This window comes from Artemia sp. Qi Xiang Cuo, chromosome 8 (assembly GCF_049724085.1).
Source record: "Artemia sp. Qi Xiang Cuo chromosome 8, ASM4972408v1, whole genome shotgun sequence".
Lineage (NCBI taxonomy): Eukaryota > Metazoa > Arthropoda > Branchiopoda > Anostraca > Artemiidae > Artemia > Artemia sp. Qi Xiang Cuo.
In genome coordinates, this window is record NC_142801.1 from 50409560 (window position 1) to 50430767 (window position 21208).

General features: G+C 37.1%; 1 protein-coding gene across 4 annotated transcripts in view; it reads left to right on the forward strand.

Annotated features, from left to right (window-relative positions):
* Nucleotides 1-215: 215 nt before the first annotated feature.
* The window catches only part of loco (regulator of G protein signaling family member locomotion defects), a 176909-nt gene continuing 155916 nt past the window's right edge, over nucleotides 216-21208 (forward strand). Inside the window, exon 1 of one of the 4 annotated variants that reach the window (XM_089093541.1) lies at nucleotides 216-329. The gene's annotated coding sequence lies outside the window, so the exon portion shown is untranslated. Of the gene's footprint in view, nucleotides 330-13860; nucleotides 14004-21208 lie in introns of those variants that run through there. The other 3 variants (XM_089093539.1, XM_089093540.1, XM_089093542.1) reach the window with 3 other exon arrangements.

The following is a 21208-nucleotide window of genomic DNA, read 5'->3' on the forward strand; positions in this document are numbered from 1 at the left end:
ACAGTTCTTTAAGACGAACTGTTTGATTAAGATAGTGCTGGGATGCTCCATCCGCTAAATTTTCTGTCTATGATTCTTTTGCTTATTTTTTTTTTTATGCCGGAATAAGATCTTCATGGTCAGCAAATATGAGCTTGCCTTGATTTGCTAGTGTCATCTAATTCGCTTTTTTTTTAATAAATAAAATAGCCATTCATCAGCAACCAAATAATAAACAAAAACAAACTGAACTAGATGAATTTTACAGCCTAGACTATGTGTTCTGAATTGCTTCTTTGATTTAAAAAAAATTAAATCAAGGTATTACCTGTGTGTGAAATTAAATCAAGGTATTACCAATTCAGTAACCCTGGATTGGAATATATAGGGGTGGGAGTAACATTCATTTCCAACAAAAATGAAAGTTATATTTGGAAAGAGTATAAAAAAGGCATTGAGTAGTATGTTTAATTTATTTGTAAGTCAGTAATATGAACTGCCATAAATTTACCAACAGAACATTGTTCTGACAGTCAGCCTAGGCTATTGGTTTAGTACCCTGCCTGTCAGTAGCCCCCTAATGTGCACATATATAGCCTACCCTGAATTGGTATATACAGGGGTGGTGGTTAAAATTCATTTCCAATAGAAATGATTATTATATTTGTAATCAGCATAAAAAAAGGTAAAGTTCTACCAAATCATATTATTGAGTTAGAAATAAAGTGAATACACCATTTGATGCCTTTTTTTATGCTGATAACAAATATAATATTCGTTTCTATCGGAAATGAATTTCAGCCCCCCTCTATATATACCTAGCCTAACCCTGAATTGGAATATATAAGAGGGGGGGGGCTGAAATTAATTTTCAATAGAAATGATTATTATATTTTTAATAAGCATAAAAAAAAGGCATCAAATGGTATATTCACTTTTTTCCTAACTCAATAATATGATTTGGTAGAACTTTACCTAAAAAAAGGCATCAAATGGTAGGCCTATATTCACTTTAGGGTAAATAGCCTAGGCTATTTACCAAATCATATTATTGAGTTATGACTAAAGTGAATATGCCACTTGATGCCTTTTATTATGCTCTTTATGAATATAAAAATCATTTTTGTTGGGAATGAATTTTAGTCCCCACCCCTATATATACCAATTCAGGGTATAGGCTATATTTGCACATTAGGGGGTGGGGGGAAAGTTTAAACTTACCTCTCATTTATATCAGAAATAAAATTACCCTGCCCCCTTATTTTCAAATATATACCCTTAATGGGCATATATGTGGGTGGGGGCTAAAATTCATTTCTGACAAAAATGTTATTATATTAATAAAGAGCATAAAAAAGGACATCAAGTGGTATATTCACTTAAGTTGTAGCCTAACTCAATAATATGATTTGGTAAATATTTACCAACCCCCTCAAATAATGTTGTATCATAGGCTCAGGGTCATCACATAGGCTAGGCCTATGAGAGGAGGATCCTCCCCCCCCTATAATTTGGTAAAATGGTGGTGCTTAGTGCCACAATTTTTCCAATGTCATTAAAATTTATTGTTTGGTTCAATAAAGACAATGAATATACTATAAAGACAAAGAATAAACAGACATTATGCTAATTATTAAAAAAAAACAGTTGGTAAAATCTCTTGCTCCCCCCCCCCCAACATTTTGGCTAGTAACAACACTGCATAGGCTACTTGTACAAGGGAGATATAGGAAAAATATCAAAGGCCTAAACAGGCCTCACAGTTGCTTTGTGGAGCCTTATGAAGACTTTCTGTGAACAGTTTGAAATAGTATGCTTAGCTAAACAAAGACTAGAATTAAATGCAGCAGTTTTACTGACTCCTGCCATGATTTTATAGATGATGGAACAACTTTCCATTTGGTTAAATAAACAGCATTAAAATAGTGACATGATGTATACCAAAATCTAAATCTTGGTTGGTAAATGCAGCAGTTTTACTGACTTGTGCAGTGATTTTACATATTGTATTTGAAACAGACGTTATGCTTATTATTGACAAAAAACAGTCTGTAAAAATGACCAGTCAGTCGGTAAAATCTCTTGCCCCCCTCCCCCCCCGAAACATCTTGGCTAGTAACAACACTGCATAGGCTACTTGTACAAGGGAGAGGTAAGATAAATATCAAAGTCCTAGACAGGCCTCACAGTTGCTTTACCTTAGATTACCTTAAAATTACTTTAAATTGCATTGTCCAGTGAAATAAGCAAAGATCCTGTAGAGTCACTGGTCAGTAATGATGGGGAGTCACTGGTTTGGTGGCATCCCACTCTGTTTTCCATGGTTTGGTGGACCAATTCTTATCAATGGTGATCTTGAATGCATTGACAGAGGGAGTGGTGACAGCTGCATTGGGAAGACTGTTCTAGGGGGGCCACCACTCTATTGGAGAAGTAGTGGTTGTGGAGTCTGCTGTGAGCTCTCTTCCTGAGCAGCTTCTTACTATGCCCTCTTGTCCTGGATGATTTGTCAAGTTGTAAAGGACTCTGAGAAGAGGAATCGGCATGCTTGTAAGTCATAATGACATTGCCCCTCTGCCATCTGTAGACAAGTGTTGGGAGCTGTAGTTTGTTCTGGCGAGATGGATAGTTGAGGTTCTTGCATCCATCAACAGCTTTAGTTGTGCACCTTTGAACAGACTCTATTTTCTGTTGGTCACTCTTATTCAGAGACATGGCAACACACATCCCAAACTCCAGGAATGGTCACACAAGACCCTTGTACAGCTTTGTCATGACTGTAGATGATCTGCTATGTACTGTATGCTTAATTATTCTGAGGGTCTGAGATGCTTTGACAACTGCTGTTTGTGTGTGTTTGTTGAATTTTAATTCTTCATTGACAACTATTCCCAAATCTCTTTCAGCTACGGAGGAACCAATTGATTGTCTAGAGCCATCCCCCCACTCATATGGTACTGCCACTTCTCATTCTTTTTCCCAAAATATACCACCTTGCACTTCTGGATGTTAAACTCAAGCTTCCATTGGCAGGCCCGAAGTGAAAGTGAATCCAGGCCCTTCTTTATGGTGGCTCTTGTTGCTGTCAGCTCTGCAGGCCCAACAAGCTTTGAAGCATCAGTATAAAGTGGCTTATCTTATTTCTTACAGCCTGTGGAGCATCATAAATGTAAATATTGAAAAGTATTGGGCCCAAGATTGTTTCCTGGAGCATGCCACTATCAAATCCAGCAACTTCTGAGAAAAATTCTTGTCTGTTATCCCCAAACACTTTAACTCTCTGCTTTCTTCCTGAGAGGAACTGCATCACTCATTCAACAACCTCCACCTGTATCCTGGTAGCTAAAAGTTTAGCCTTCAAACAACGATGGCAAACTTTGTCAAAAGCCTTTGCAAAGTCTAATAAAATCATATCAACAGGGATACCCTGGTCTAGCAGTTTGGTGACACATTCATATGCATCAATAAGATTTGTCTCGACCAAGCGTCCAGATCTGAATCCATGTTGGCTATTGGGAAGTAGTTTGTTGTCAATCAGGTGTTTCATAACAGTGGTGTTTGCAAATCCTTTGAGGATTTTACTGACTGTCGAGGTGATGCTAATAGGCTGGTAATTGGCAGCACAGTTCTTGTTTCCACCCTTGTGAACATGTGTAATATTTGCATTTCTCCAATCTTGAGGGACTTGTTTCGTGTCAAGAGACTTCTGGAACAGTTTTGCTAGGGGGAGGGTAAGCTCTGCATGAGCCTCTTTCAAAGTTTGAGGGTGTACCCCATCAGGGCCAACTGACTTATTTGGGTTCAATCTTTTGAGCCATGATTCAACATCCAAAGTGCCAACAGTAATAATTTGCATTGGTTTCTGAATATCATATTCCAGCATTTGTGGCAAGGGGTCAATATCTGGAGGTGTAAAAACTGACTTGAACTGCTGGTTCAGAGCTTCAGCTATATTTCCAGGGTTGCTCATGGTATTCCATTTACTGGTATTCCATTAACTGAGAGTTTGGTTACTGAATGTCTTCCAGGATTTTGAGTGGAGGCATACTTCCAAAATTTCTTTGGATTTGTTTTTGATGCTGAAGCTAAAGCCTCCTCATACTTGCTAGTAACTTCTCTTGTAAGGTAGCGGACTTTGTTTTGTATTTGTTTGAATTTGTCATGATTTGCCTGCGTTGGGACGTCCTTGTACCTTCTCCAGAACTTCTTTTTCTTCTGGACTGCTAGCTTGATTTCTTGTGTGATGAAAGGGAGCGTTCTTGGTCTTTGTTTCCAAGTGGTTGTTGTGTGTTTTGCAATTGTCTCACTGAGGACCCTTTTCATCTCAAGCCAAGCTCCCTCTACATCATTCTTTTTGACAAAAGACCAATCTTGGTTAGCCAAATCTTGCCTGACCTTGTTGTAATTTGTAAACACATGTTTTCTAAAATTGTTTGTCTGCGGGTACAACTTTAGTCAACAAGTTATGGCTATGTGGTTGCTTGCACCAAAAGGTGGCTCTGGGTCTATACTTTGGATTGCCTCCTCATCTTTGACAAATAGGAGATCTAAGAGAGATGGGTTCTGGCCCTCTCTGTAGCAAGTTGGGAAATCGATTGTCTGGTACAATGAATGTTCTTGTAGGCATTCAAGGAGTGTGCCAATCTGGTCATTGTTATCTCCTGTAGCAGCATAACCACTAATCCATTGGATCTGAGGCAGGTTGAAGTCTCCAACAATTACAATATTATGGCAAGGACAACTCATCACCAAACTTATAGAATTTACAATCGCGAGGTGAGAACTTTTCTGACAGGGAGAGCTAGGGCTTCTATAAATGCAACCTATAATTAATGGGTGACCCTTTAGCTCAATTTTTATCCAGACCTGCTCCACCCACAGCTCATACTGAGAACCAAGATTAAGATTAAGGTCTCCTACCTTCAGTGATGATTTGATGTACAGGACAATTCCTCTTCCTTCTGGTTTTGACAGGTTTGAGATTATTCTGAATCCAGTGATCTGGATTTGCACATCAGTCACTGGCACTGAAGTATACTTTGGTTTAACTTCAGTGAAGGCAAACACACTCACTTCAGGTCTTGCTGAAACTACAGCTTTTATTTCATCCATTTTTGTGGTGATGCAATCCACGTTACTGTAAAGCATTAATAGTCCGTCTTCATTTTCAATATGGGCATCACCAATATCACTAAATTCCAACTCGCAAGATTCAAAAGTGGAACTATCCAAAGTTTCTCTGCTATGAGTGCTTGATAATGCACTTGCAAACAATTCATCATTATTGATCTCAAATGTGGGGCTTGCATTTGAATCACTCACACTAAAGTTTCTATGTACAGTACTATTTACATTGTTTTGACAGGCATCAACTCCTAGATCTCCATCACCTGCAACCCCAGGGTAGCTGGAGGCTGCTGGAAGTTTTTTGGGACAATCTTGTTGCCTTTAATCACAATATTTGATTCACCACCTGCCCGCCTTCTGTATAGTTCTTCATATAACTTCTGCCTTTTGTCACAGTCTGTTTTTGATACATCATTTCTGAACTGAACTGCCCCTTTTTTCTCAAACGATTTCTGGAGAATCAGCTTCTTAATCTTGAAGTTGGGGACAGCAAACATGATTGGGGGTGGGCGTAGTGGATTTTGGGTTACGGAGACAGTGGGATTCACTAGGCAGCGGATGTTTGAAATAGGGACACCAGGTAAGCCGTATTCGTTAGCTAGGCTTGAGGACAAACTGGGCATCATCAGTTTGAGTAGCAACTCCAAAGGCCACTATATTCAATCTTCTCTTCTGTCTGTCGTGGTCTTCAAAGATTAGCACCTTCACCCTGCTTTCAAATTGTTTGTTTAGGGCTTCCTTTAGAGCAGTTGTTTCAGCAGTCACAAGGTCTTTCAACACTTTTTGGTCTGTGGCAGCTCCCGAGTGCTGCTCCAGGGAGCGTACTCTATCTTCAAGGCCTTAGTGTCTATTTCAGCTTTCAGTTCATCTTTCAAGCTCAAAAAGGAGTCTTTAACCGCTTCTTTGATTTTCACATCCAGGTTCTTTATTGTGTCATCAAGACTACCTAGTGACCTTTTTATGCTCTGTCCACAATTTTTGCTATTTCTGAGGCATTAACACTGCCTTTTGGGTTGCCTTTGCACATGGGACATTTCCACTCACAGCCCATGGAGCAAGTCATCTTTGTTAATAAAATATATTCTGGTTCTGAAAGAGCAAGGCATTCTGCACACAGCCATCGCTCACAATCATCACAGTTCATAGCATTAGAACCTTTGTTCAAATTATCTTCACAGGCTGCACACTTGTCAGTACCCTTCACTGGGCTAACACGCATCCGTTTGCTCACCATTTCTGGTTTGGTATAAATAGCAAAAGTTTATCAATTCTCTTGGACAAATAACTCTCAGCAGATACCACTAGAGCACTTGCCACAGGTACTTTCCCCTCTTCTGCTAGCTTTTCCTCTCCTGGCGCTCAAATGAAAGTATTGTATCTCATCAATGCTCAGAATGCTAAATTTATTACCTTGACAATTCAAGGTAGACAGAATGTGGGAAGTGCAATACTCAAATCACCTATTCCCAGCAGTTTAAGGATCAAAATCCTGCTGGTACCAACTCGGCCTCTTGTTTGTTTGCTATTGCTCCCTTCTGCACAAATTGTCACCAAAAATACGCAAAAACGGACAAGCCAATGTAATCAATGGTGTTTTTAATATTTAGCGTTTGGCAACTGCGCTTTGTTGCTGGCTACAAATTCGAAAGAAGGAGAATGACACTGAAATCAGCTTGGTATCAGCTTGGTATCGTACAAGAAAATCAAAATATATTTTCTTGATTATTATTGCTTCTAATCAGTAGTTGTGCCAAACCTATCCTGCTCAAGTCATCCTCAGGGCTATACTGTGGTGTTTATCCTTCCCATAGTATAGTGCTGACGGTTTGATATCATCTTTTTTCCCTTCTTATTTTAGTTTTATTTTTGTGCTTAAAGCTTTTTCAAATAGGAATTGTTCAGAAGTCCTCCAAAAAAAAACGTCCCCCCAGATCCCAAATCAAATTCCATAGTGAAAGATACCCATCCTGGCTGGTCAAGCACATTATCTGAAAGTTCTAATGATGGCTCCGATTCTGAGAATAGGACAATGATAACTTTAGGTCCTAATGCAACCATAAATGATGATAATGGGTTTCAAGAGGTCCTATTTAGAAGCTCTAAAAAAAGGAAAAAAATATCCCCAATTAAAAGCATTTCACCTCTCCCTGCCCAATATCCTCCCTCCAAAAACTTACAAATTTACCTTAAAATTACACCCACTACCCCCTTTGAAATAAAAATGATCACTGCAATAAGAGTTGCAATTTTAAATTGCTAAAATCAATGTTCTCTCTTAACATTAACCGTGATGGATCTCTGCTTATAGCTGTAGAAGATCAGAAATCAGCAGATACAATAATTAACCTTAAATCCCTTCTGAATATCCCAATTATTGCATCTAATTGGAACCCAAAACAATCACCAACAAAAATTGTAGTTTACAATGTTCCCCCAGAGATATCTACTCAGGAGTTAAAAGAAGGCCTCTCAGATAGGGCTGGAAACACAATCCCAGTTGAGGATGTTACCCAACTTGGAAAACCTAACTCTAATGGCCTAAAAACTAGTAGATCTTTCTTATTCACACTAAAAGATAAAATTGATATCCCAGAAAAATTATTCCTATTTGGGCAAATCGAACCACACAAGAAATACAAACCTAAGCCTATTGAGTGTCAGAAGTGTTTCAAACTGGGACACACGACAAACAAATGCAATGAAATTCTCCAAGAGTGTAGTAATTGTAAATCTTTCCATCCTAAAGAGCTGACAACTTGCAAAAACACCCAGCCTACATGCATCAATTGCAAAGGTCCTCATGAATCTACAAATAAATCATTATGCCCTGCATACAAGAAAAGAGCTCTAACACTCCAAATATCAACAGAGAAGGCCATCCCATACCCCTTTGCAGCAATGGAAGCAAATGCTGCCCAACAATACCAAATAAAGCCTGTAATGAAACCAACCAAAACCCCCAAGTCAACTGCCCCAAATGCATCAAGCACCCCATATAAAACAATATCTTCTAAGCCCCCTAGCTCAAATCCCTATCAGAAGGAATCACCAAGCCAGCAAGCCTTGTTTTCCGGTGAGATAAGGCCAGCCTGGCCCTCCCTCCCAAGAAGAAACAAACCAGAAACACTACCAGGAATCAATCCCTTAACCAACAAACAGGATGCACTACCAAAAATGCAATCCCCAAATATATGCTTATTCATTCTAAACTCTAATGCAGTTCAGGCCATGAACTTACATCAACTACAGAAAATAAAAATTATTGCAGAATTGTCAAAAATCTACATCCCAGATGATATGCTCATTCAAGCAAAAAAAGATCTTGCTTTACTTTTAACAAAGCTGAACATTGATACACAGTCATATGAAGAATAAATCAACAACACAACATTTATCAATACTCCAATGGAATGTAAGATCACTGAGAGAAAATAAGCTAAATGAACTAATATCATTTATGAATAATAATTCCATTAATATTGCTTGCCTCCAGGAAACTCATTTAACCCAAAATCAACAAATTAAGTCTCTGGGATACACTATCCTGAGAAAGGATAGATCTTCAGAGAGAAAAGGAGGTGGTGTAGCTTTATTAGTTAATAATAATATAAAATTTTGTGGCATCAATTTTCCAGATTTTGAAAATGATGTTGATGTAATTGGTATAAGTGTTTGGCTGAATAATTTAAAAACCTACATAATAAGCTTTTATAACCCTAATGGCCAAACTTCAGATGCCAAGGATTTCTTTAATTATATAAATAATTCTAATATGTTAAAAAACATCATTATTTGTGGTGATTTCAATGCCCACAGCCTTTTGTGGGGGAATAAACCAGCAAATAAAGCTGGTAAATTTATTGAGCATATGACTTCAAATAATAATGAATTAACTGTTGCTACCCCTCCAAACCTAAATACATATTTTAACCCCAAAAGTGCCAAATTCTCCACAATTGACCTACAAATTGTGTCTTTAAATTTTTTGACCAAAATTTACATAAATAAAATTGATAGTCTGTGTACAGACCACTTTGCTATAGTTTGCTTCCTAAATGAACCTGCTGAAACTTCATCGCATACCTCCAAATATATCAACACTAAAGCAAATTGGTCTATTTTCCAAAATAAGCTAAATGATGAAATTACAAGTTTCACCAAAAGTTCATGCATTTCTAACACAACAGTTGAAACACATGCTGAAGCCTTGACATCTTTACTAATAAATACAGCTAATCATGCTATCCCCAGGACAACACCTAAGAAAACATTCCCTAAACAAATTCCTAAAGCATGGTGGACAAATGAGTGCCTAAATAAATGGAAGATAAAAAAGGCAGCTAGGACAGAATTCATAAAAAAACCAACACCTACTACATATTTAAAAAAATTACAAGCAGAATCTAATCTAAAAAGGACTATAATAGATGCTAAATGTAAATACTGGAATAATTTTGCTAATAATATCTCCAGAGAAACCCATGAGCCAATTATACGTTAAGTCATAAGCCACATGTGGGAAAAAGACTTCTCCCAACCCACTCCTGTATGAACTTATACATAATAATACCCATTATGACAATGATATTGAAAAGGCTAACCTATTTGCAACTCTTTTTGTTAATAAGCTAGCATCAAATAATCAAAGCAATCTGTCCACAATTCCTATGAACCCTAGTTACCAACCACGCCCAGGATCCGAGTACATAACTAATCCATTTTCAATCCAGGAATTGAATAATGCAATACAACATATTAGGTCCAAAACTAGCAGCAGCTATGACAATATACACCCTACATGGATAAAGAATCTCACACCTTTATACAAACAAGAACTGCTAAATTGTTATAATCACGCTTGGGCATCCTCTAGGTTCCCCAATATATGGAAATGTTCGTCCCTCCTACCAATCCTAAAGAAAAATAAACCGAAAGATAACCCTGAGTCTTATAGGCCCATAATGATTACACCTGTGATGGGGAAAATAATGGAGAAAATGATTTATCACAGACTCCTCTGGTTTGTTGAGAAAAATAACATGATCCCACACACTCAAACTGGATTCAGGAAATACCACTCCTCAACAGATGCTTTCATTTTGCTAACAAATGCAATAAATGAATCTTTCTCAAAAAATAATATCCTAGTGGCAGCTTTCCTTGATTTTGAAGGAGCATATGACAATGTGAACCACCAAATCCTTTTAAATAAACTTGCAAACCTTGGAGTACCTCCCAAGCTAGTATCCTTTATTAAATCCTTCATAGAAGTGCGAAGTTTCATTGTTTGTGTTGGTTCAGCCTCTTCACCCCAAAAGACAATATCCAAAGGCCTACCTCAGGGAGCAGTCCTCAGTTGCCTCCTATTTGCCCTATATCTTTGGGACATGAACCTACCCCACACGAATCTACAATATGCTGATGATCTGGTGCTATGGTCATCTGGCAACACCTTTCAGATAGCACAGTCAAATCTGCAAAAGTCACTTTTCCAGTTTGAAAAATTCTCTCAACATTCAGATTTACCCATTGCACCCACCAAGTCAAAAATAATCCAATTTCACAGGAAGCGAAACCATGTTAATGCAAAACTAACTCTAAATAAAACAACTATTCCAGAAGATAATAATATTAATTACCTAGGTCTCATGCTTGACCAAAAACTTAATTTCCACCTCCACATTTCAAACACAATAAAAAAATGTTATAGAAAAGCAAATATACTAAAAAGACTTCTTTCCACACCCTGGGGTTGTAAGGAGAAAACCTTACTCCAGTTTTATAAATCACATATAAGACCCCATATTGATTATGGGCTCATTGTATATGGTGCATGTGCAAAGACCCAGATGCAAAAAATTGAAACAACACAAAATGATATAATACGTCTCATATTTGGTCTTAGGAAACCCACAAGCACCAAGTTTCTGCTTATGGAGAGTGGATTAACAACAATAAAAGATAGACGTAGCTTTCTCTTGATAAAACATCTTACAAAAATTGAATCAAATAGCTCACACACATTACATAATTGGTTAAGAAATCCAGCCATGTATAGAGGTATTGCAGATGAGTATGCCAATATTCAAAAGAAGTTCCCTGTACCAGCAAAGTCTATTGCACCTACTTTCCCACAATCCCCTCCATGGAATTGGTCATCTCCCATAATAAATACTGAATTTTCAAAATGGAATAAAGATTTAACCCCCATTGCTTTTGTTCAGAAAAAATTTACAGAACTTAATACAATTACATATAAAAATCACTTCCAAATGTTTGTTGATGGGTCAAAAATGAATGAGAAGGTTGCAAGTGGTGTTTTCCTTCCTCACCTGAAAATTGCAATGGGCGAGAGATTATTTAATAATTTATCTATAATGTCTGCTGAGTTAAATGCCATAATCATGGCATTAGAACACCTTAAGCAAAACCAATCTTTGATTGAAAAATTGAATAATATTATCATCTATTCCGACTCTTTATCAAGCCTTGAGTTGCTGGCCTCAGCTCCTCAATATAAGTTGGACATTGACACTTATCATTGTCTCAGTATTATTGATAATCTTGCTTCAAGTGGCATAAACACTTACTTCCAGTACATTCCTAGCCACTCTGGCATAAGTGGTAATCATCAGGTTGATGAAATAGCAAAAAATGCTATAAATATTGACCAGCCAAGTGGGAGACCAATCTCAATTAGAGATATTTACCGATGGAGTCTATCAGATATTAATTTTAATCCGATTAATCCTATCCTTTCCCCCCTTTCCCAATAAGTCTCTTTCTAAAATTTATCATAGAATTCGTTCTGGAACAAATGGACTAAATTTCCTTGCATTCTCATATAAGCTGTCTAATTCAAGTGGTTCAATTCCCCTGTCCCCTCTTTGCAGGCATTGTAATATGAATAATGAAACAATTGACCATTGCCTATTTGAATGTAATATGCTGACGTCTGCACAACATACCTTGCTTTCTAAACTGTTAAAATTCTTCAAACACCACAAAATCCCACTATCAGTCAAGAACCTAGCCAACTATACTTGCACACAGAGCATAGAAATCGACATCTATCATCTTATATTTGAACTCCTAGAGTCGAAAGATCTGCTGAAAGATATCTGAATATATCTAATATATATGAGGCAATCAAGCCAGTAGCTCTGTAGCCCACAGAGTGAAGCAGAAGGAAAAGGGCTAAATAGTTTTACTGAAAAGCCCGCCAGCTGTTAAAAAGAAGAAGAAGATCATTTTTCAGAAGAATTGAACAAGTGAAGAAACAGCTTTGAAGCTCAAATATAAGATATTTCTTTATCAACACGTTTCAACAGTTTTCCAAACAATTTCTGTGAGCAGCTTGAAATAGTATGCATAAGTAGACCAAGACTAGAATTAGCCTTTGATACTGCTCATTGCCAGTGCTCATGGAATTTTAATTGTTTGTCAGTGTGAACTCATAGCACATTGTCAAACAAAAATATTGACACCATCAACAGTTTTCCTCCTGCAGTGTAGTCAACCTCTAGAAAAGTCTCTCAGATACTACAGTTTCAGCACCCAATGATTAAGCTTTCAAGAAGTTACTTGATACTGAATGGAATGGTGTTCCCTGGAAGTATCTGTGGGATGCATTTAATCATCCACATAATCAACTATAGAGCAATTCATAGATCAGGAAAGATTTGAATTTGCTTCAAAGTGTGAACTAAGGAAATATTTCCCTTTCTTCTAAGCTAGTTTTCAGCAGTATGTTATTATCTGACTTGGAGTTGAACATGGTGTACAAGTTACAGGGATTACAATTGCTAAATTGAAGGGCACCACATTTTGATCTGTTAAAGTCTAGTAGCCAGTCTGCAGCTCATGCTTGAATTGTGGGTAGGTCTGATTGTATGCTAAATCTGTTAGCAGGTCAGGTCCAAAAATTTTTGAATAATCATTTTCCATTTTTTTTATCAAGTTGTTTATATAATTATGTAAATAAAATTATATAAATATTCATAAAATTATATAAAGCTCTTGTCAGACCCCATCTCGATTTTGGCATGTGCCTTGCAGGTCCTTCTTATTGGCAAGATGTAAGGCTCATCGAAAATGTTCAGAGGCAAGCAACAAAGTGAGTGAAAAGCCTAAGATGAACTTCATATGAGGACTGCCTCAAGCAACTTAAGCTATCTACCCTCATCTACAGATGCATGCATAGCAATATGATGCTGACTTACAAACTTCAAGAAGAAAACTCTACCATCTTTAGCAGCAATCATAGCACAAGCCATCATTACACAAGAGGACACTCCAAGAAGCTGCCAAAGTTAAGCTCCCAATCAAGAACCCGTCAAATTTACTTCTTAAGAAGAGTCATAAACCACTTAAATCAATTGAAGGACTCAACTGTCAGCGCTCCCTTGATCCAGCCATTCAAATGCCACCTTGACAAGGAGTGGGAGAAGAGGTGGTGGAGGTTCAATTGAGAGTCGTTGACTCAAGAGCACTACAGGTCTGGAGGACCTTAAAGCTCTCAAATGGATTAAGGTGATTAAGGTAAGGTAAGGTGATATAAATGACAAATAGAGTTGGGCCCACTACTGTACCCTGTGGTGCACCACTGATCACCTCATATAAACTGAAGAAGAAATTTTAACTGTTGCAGGTAAAGAGTTGCCCTTGGTGAATGTAGTCTGAGAGGAAACTTGGTACATCAGAATACCTGTGGGGATACCTATAGCTGAAAGTTTCAATTTGAGCTGTTTATGAGGGACCTACTCAAAAGCCTTAGCCAGGTCTAGAAGAATCAAGTCTAAAAGTATACTGGTGTCAAGAAGGCTGGTAACACTGTTATACATCTCAGGAAGGTTGGCCTCAACCAACTTTTAGGCTGTAAACTGCAACAATCTTGAGTAATTAGTTTATTAAACCCAGGCTGCTACAACAAAAAGCAATATAAGCAGAAGCACAGCACAAGCAATAACAATAATAAAGCACAAGCAAGCAATCAAAATATAACATCCAACACCACATCTCCCTTCTTTTAACCTTGAACAACATGATTCATAGGTATGCCTTTTTTTTTATTTTTTCTTTTTTTTCCTATACTGTGCTGGAATGAAATATCACTAAGAATTCTTTCTTCTTCTTCTTCTATTTAACAGCAGGCGGGCTTTTCAGTAACACTATTTAGCCCTTTTCCTTTTGCTTCACTCTGTGGGCTACAGAGCTACTGGCTTGATTGCCTCATATTTATTAGATATATTCAGATATCTTTCAGCAGATCTTTCGACTCTAGGAGTTCAAATATAAGATGATAGATGTCGATTTCTATACTCTGTGTGCAGGTATAGTTGGCTAGGCTCTTGGCTGATAGTGGGATTTTGTGGTGTTTGAAGTATTTTAACAGTTTAGAAAGCAAGGTATGTTGTGCAGACGTCAGCATATTACATTCAAATAGGCAATGGTCAATTGTTTCATTATTCATATTACAATGCCTGCAAAGAGGGGACAGGGGAATTGAACCACTTGAATTAGAAAGCTTATATGAGAATGCAAGGAAATTTAGTCCATTTGTTCCAGAACGAATTCTATGATAAATTTTAGAAAGATACTTATTGGGAAAGGGGGAAAGGATAGGATTAATCTTATTAAAATTAATATCTGATAGCCTCCATCGGTAAATATCTCTAATTGGGATTGGTCTCCCACTTGGCTGGTCAATATTTATAGCATTTTTTGCTATTTCATCAACCTGATGATTACCACTTATGCCAGAGTGGCTAGGAATGTACTGAAAGTAAGTTTTTATGCCACTTGAAGCAAGATTATCAATAATACTAAGACAATGATAAGTGTCAATGTCCAACTTATATTGAGGAGCTGAGGCCAGCAACTCAAGACTTGATAAAGAGTCGGAATAAATGATAATATTATTCGAATTTTCAATCAAAGATTGGTTTTGCTTAAGGTGTTCTAATGCCATGATTATGGCATTTAACTCAGCAGACATTATAGATAAATTATTAAATAATCTCTCGCCCATTGCAATGTTCAGGTGAGGAAGGAAAACACCACTTGCAACCTTCTCATTCATTTTTGACCCATCAACAAATATTTGGAAGTGATTTTTATAGGTAAATGTATTAAGTTCTGCAAATTTTTTCTGTACAAAAGCAATGGGGGTTAAATCTTTGTTCCATTTTGAAAATTCAGTATTTAGTATGGGAAATGACCAATTCCATGGAGGGGATTGGGGGAAAGTAGGTGCAATAGACTTTGCTGGTACAGGGAACTTCTTTTGAATATTGGCATACTCATCTGCAATACCTCTATACATGGCTGGATTTCTTAACCAATTATGTAATGTGTGTGAGCTATTTGATTCAATTTTTGTAAGATGTTTTATCAAGAGTAAGCTACGTCTCTCCCGTATTGTTGTTAATCCACTCTCCATAAGCAGAAACTTGGTGCTTGTGGGTTTCCTAAGACCAAATATGAGACGTATTATATCATTTTGTGTTGTTTCAATTTTTTGCATCTGGGTCTTTGCACATGCACCATAGACAATGAGCCCATAGTCAATATGGGGTCTTATATGTGATTTATAAAACTGGAGTAAGGTTTTCTCCTTACAACCCCAGGGTGTGGAAAGAAGTCTTTTTAGTATATTTGCTTTTCTATAACATTTTTTTATTGTGTTTGAAATGTGGAGGTGGAAATTAAGTTTTTGGTCAAGCATGAGACCTAGGTAATTAATATTATTATCCTCTGGAATAGTTGTTTTATTTAGAGTTAGTTTTGCATTAACATGGTTTCGCTTCCTGTGAAATTGGATTATTTTTGACTTGGTGGGTGCAATGGGTAAATCTGAATGTTGAGAGAATTTTTCAAACTGGAAAAGTGACTTTTGCAGATTTGACTGTGCTATCTGAAAGGTGTTGCCAGATGACCATAGCACCAGATCATCAGCATATTGTAGATTCGTGTGGGGTAGGTTCATGTCCCAGAGATATAGGGCAAATAGGAGGCAACTGAGGACTGCTCCCTGAGGTAGGCCTTTGGATATTGTCTTGTGGGGTGAAGAGGCTGAACCAACACAAACAATGAAACTTCGCACTTCTATGAAGGATTTAATAAAGGATACTAGCTTGGGAGGTACTCCAAGGTTTGCAAGTTTATTTAAAAGGATTTGGTGGTTCACATTGTCATATGCTCCTTCAAAATCTAGGAAAGCTGCCACTAGGATATTATTTTTTGACAAAGATTCATTTATTGCATTTGTTAGCAAAATGAAAGCATCTGTTGAGGAGTGGTATTTCCTAAATCCAGTTTGAATGTGTGGAATCATGTTATTTTTCTCAGCAAACCAGAGGAGTATGTGATAAATTATTTTCTCCATTATTTTCCCCATCATAGGTGTAATCATTATGGGCCTATGAGACTCAAGGTTATCTTTTGGTTTATTTTTCTTTAGGATTGGTAGGAGGGACGAATATTTGCATACATTGGGGAACCTAGAAGATGCCCAAGCGTAATTATAACAATTTAGCAGTTCTTGTTTGTATGAAGGTGTGAGATTCTTTATCTATGTAGGGTGTATATTGTCATAGCTGCTGCTAGTTTTGAACCTAATATGATGTATTGCATTATTCAATTCCTGGATTGAAAATGGATTAGTTATGTACTCGGATCCTGGGTGTGGTTGGTAACTAGGGTTCATAGGAATTGTGGACAGATTGCTTTGATTGTTTGATGTTAGCTTATTAACAAAAAGAGTTGCAAATAGGTTAGCCTTTTCAATATCATTGTCATAATGGGTATTATTATGTATAAGCTCATACAGGAGTGGGTTGGGAGAAGTCTTTTTCCCACATATGTGGCTTATGACTTTATGTATAATTGGCTCATGCATTTCTCTGGAGAGATTATTTGCAAAAATATTCCAGTATTTATATTTAGCATCTATTATAGTCCTTTTTAGATTAGATTCTGCTTGTAATTTTTTTAAATATGTAGTAGGTGTTGGTTTTTGTATGAATTCTGTCCTAGCTGCCTTTTTTATCTTCCATTTATTTAGGCACTCATTTGTCCACCATGCTTTAGGAATTTGTTTAGGGAATGTTTTCTTAGGTGTTGTCCTGGGGATAGCATGATTAGCTGTATTTATTAGTAAAGATGTCAAGGCTTCAGCATGTGTGTCAACTGTTGTGTTAGAAATGCATGAACTTTGGGTGAAACTTGTAATTTCATCATTTAGCTTATTTTGGAAAATAGACCAATTTGCTTTAGTGTTGATATATTTGGAAGTATGAGAAGAAGTTTCAGCAGGTTCATTTAGGGAGCAAACTATAGCAAAGTGGTCTGTACACAGACTATCAATTTTATTTATGTAAATTTTGTTCAAAAAATTTAAAGACACAATTTGTAGGTCAATTGTGGAGAATTTGGCACTTTTGGGGTTAAAATATGTATTTAGGTTTGGAGGGGTAGCAACAGCTAATTCATTATTATTTGAAATCATATGCTCAATAAATTTACCAGCTTTATTTGCTGGTTTATTCCCCCACAAAAGGCTGTGGGCATTGAAATCACCACAAATAATGATGTTTTTTATCATATTAGAATTATTTATATAATTAAAGAAATCCTTGGCATCTGAAGTTTGGCCATTAGGGTTATAAAAGCTTATTATGTAGGTTTTTAAATTATTCAGCGAAACACTTATACCAATTACATCAACATCATTTTCAAAATCTGGAAAATTGATGCCACAAAATTTTATATTATTATTAACTAATAAAGCTAGACCACCTCCTTTTCTCTCTGAAGATCTATCCTTTCTCAGGATAGTGTATCCCAGAGACTTAATTTGTTGATTTTGGGTTAAATGAGTTTCCTGGAGGCAAGCAATATTAATGGAATTATTATTCATAAATGATATTAGTTCATTTAGCTTATTTTCTGTGAGTGATCTTACATTCCATTGGAGTATTGATAAATGTTGTGTTGTTGATTTATTCTTCATATGACTGTGTATCAATGTTCAGCTTTGTTAAAAGTAAAGCAAGATCTTTTTTTGCTTGAATGAGCATATCATCTGGGATGTAGATTTTTGCCAATTCTGCAATAATTTTTGTTTTCTGTAGTTGATGTATGTTCATGGCCTGAACTGCATTACAGTTTAGAATGAATAAGTATATATTTGGGGATTGCATTTTTGGTAGTGCATCCTGTTTGTTGGTTAAGGGATTGATTCCAGGTAGTGTTTCTGGTTTGTTTCTTCTTGGGAGGGAGGGCCAGGCTGGCCTCATCTCACCGGAAAACAAGGCTTGCTGGCTTGGTGATTCCTTCTGATAGGGATTTGAGCTAGGGGGCTTAGAAGATGTTGTTTTATATGGGGTGCTTGATGCATTTGGGGCATTTGACTTGGGGGTTTTGGTTGGTTTCATGACAGGCTTTATTTGGTATTGTTGGGCAGCATTTGCTTCCATTGCTGCAAAGGGGTATGGGATGGCCTTCTCTGTTGATATTTGGAGCGTTAGAGCTCATTTCTTGTATGCAGGGCATATTGATTCATTTGTAGATTCATGTGAACCTTTGCAATTGATGCATGTAGGCTGGGTGTTTTTGCAAGTTGTCAGCTCTTTAGGATGGAAAGATTTACAATTACTACACTCTTAGAGAATTTCATTGCATTTGTTTGTTGTGTGTCCCAGTTTGAAACACTTCTGACACTGAATAGGCTTAGGTTTGTATTCCTTGTGTGGTTTGATTTGCCCAAATAGGAATAATTTTTCTGGGATATCAATTTTATCCTTTAGTGTGAATAAGAAGGATCTACTAGTTTTTAGGCCAGTAGAGTTAGGTTTTCCAAGTTGGGTAACATCCTCAACTGGGATTGTGTTTCCAGCCCTATCTGAGAGGCCTTCTTTTAACTCCTGAGTAGATATCTCTGGGGGAACATTATAAACTACAATTTTTGTTGGTGATTGTTTTGGGTTCCAATTAGATGCAATAATTGGGATATTCAGAAGGGATTTAAGGTTAATTATTGTATCTGCTGATTTCTGATCTTCTACAGCTATAAGCAGAGATCCATCACGGTTAATGTTAAGAGAGAACATTGATTTAAGCAATTTAAAAATTGCAACTCTTATTGCAGTGATCATTTTTATTTCAAAGGGGGTAGTGGGAGTAATTTTAAGGTAAATTCGTAAGTTTTCGGAGGGAGGATCTTGGGCAGGGAGAGGGGAAATTCTTTTAATTGGGGAGATTTTTTTCCTTTTTTTAGAGATTCTAGAGAGGACCTCTTGAAACCCATTATAATCATTTATTGTTTCATTAGGACCTACAGTTATCATTGTCCTATTCTCCGAATTGGAGCTATCATTAGAACTTTCAGATAATGTGCTTGACCAGCCATGATGGGTATATTTAACTTTTTATTTTTTGTTTTTATCTGGGATGTAGTTTTTTTTTTGGAGGACTTCTGTAAAATACCCGTTTGAAAAGGATTTAAGAACAAAAATAAAACTAAAACTAGAATGGGAAAAATATTATATAAAAACGGAAGCACAATAAAATGGGAACGACAAACACCACAGTATAGCCCTGAGGATGACTTGAGCAGGATAGGTTTGGTACAACTACTGATTAGAAGCGATAATAATCAAGAAAATATATTTCGATTTTCTTGTACGGTTGCTGTTGTTGATTGATTGATTGGAATTAATATACCTCATAAGAAGGTGCTAGGCTTTCTTCTCTAATGTATATTCTATATACACATAACAGTTATGCACTAATTAATTCTACTCTCACACTTACACTCATACTCTTCTTAACAAAATTCAAGAAGACACTAGGCTCACTTCCCTGGTTTATTACTCTGGGTATACACAGTGCCTACTTCCACTACACATAATGTGTGTCAATTTCTTTGGTGGGATGATCACTCTTCCATACTGTGTTCTGGCACCAGCTTGGGAACCAGGTACTGCTTCACATGGCTGAACTGGGGATTCTGATGGGGTGATCTCTGTCCTCAACCATTCTAGTGGCAAAGAGCAGAGTGGTGATCTGTAGAGCTGATTTACCAGCAGTGGAGGTGATTTCTGAAGCAGAACAGCCTTGTTTGGGGTAGCAAATGGGGCCAAAACCCTCCCAATTTGATCAGCCATGTCTTTGTCTCAGTTGTTTCCAAGGTGGTTTGAGAGATGTATTCTGTTCTGTCTGATGACAGATCCATCCTCTGTCTCAACTATGTAAGATTGCAGAGACTCAGATATGGCAATTACTCTTGCTCTGCTCCATTTCCTGTCTAGAGCCTTCTGCACATAAACTGATTTCTCCACCTTGACTGATGGCAACAGCCTAGACACTGTGTTGTAAGGATGCTTCTGTTGTCTCTGAAGAACTGTACATTTCTTAATGAACTTACAACTGCTGACCACTTTCTTTTTTAAGTGGCCAGTGGTAACACGGGAGAAGAGGTCTCAGTTGACAACTCAATAGAAGTTGGGATAGCAAGGCTAGTCCATCAACAGGTGTGTTCCTGTATTTGAGCAGTCCTAAGTATGGGTCTTCATTATTTTCTGAGGCTTTATTTCATTATTTTCTGAGGCATTATTTTTCAGGAGATTCTTTGCTGTCTGTACAGTTTTTTTTTACAAGCCCATTAGACTGGGGGTATGTTGGACTTGATGTTCTGTGAGTGAATCCCCAGGTTTTGACAAACTCTTGAAATTCAGTAGAGGGGTACTGAGGGGCATTGTCAAACATTAGTATGGATGGAATGCCATATCTGGCAAAGTGGGATTTGAGTTTAGAGATGATGGCCTTTGATGTAGTGGAGCTGAGTTTGTCCACTTAAAAAAACAGCTATGATGGTCCACTGTCAAGAGATAATCAGTATTGTTCAATGTGAATAGGCCAGATACAATTTTTTGCCATGGCAAAATTGGTATCTCATGATTGATCATAGGCTCTTTCTGGTTTGATGACATGTTTCTGGCATTTTCTGGGCTCCAAGAAAACAGCTCCAATTTGATTGTGTCTGCAGGCTTTTGTTTCTAGTAGATAGATCTGGAATGTATTTTGAAAGATAGTTCAAAAT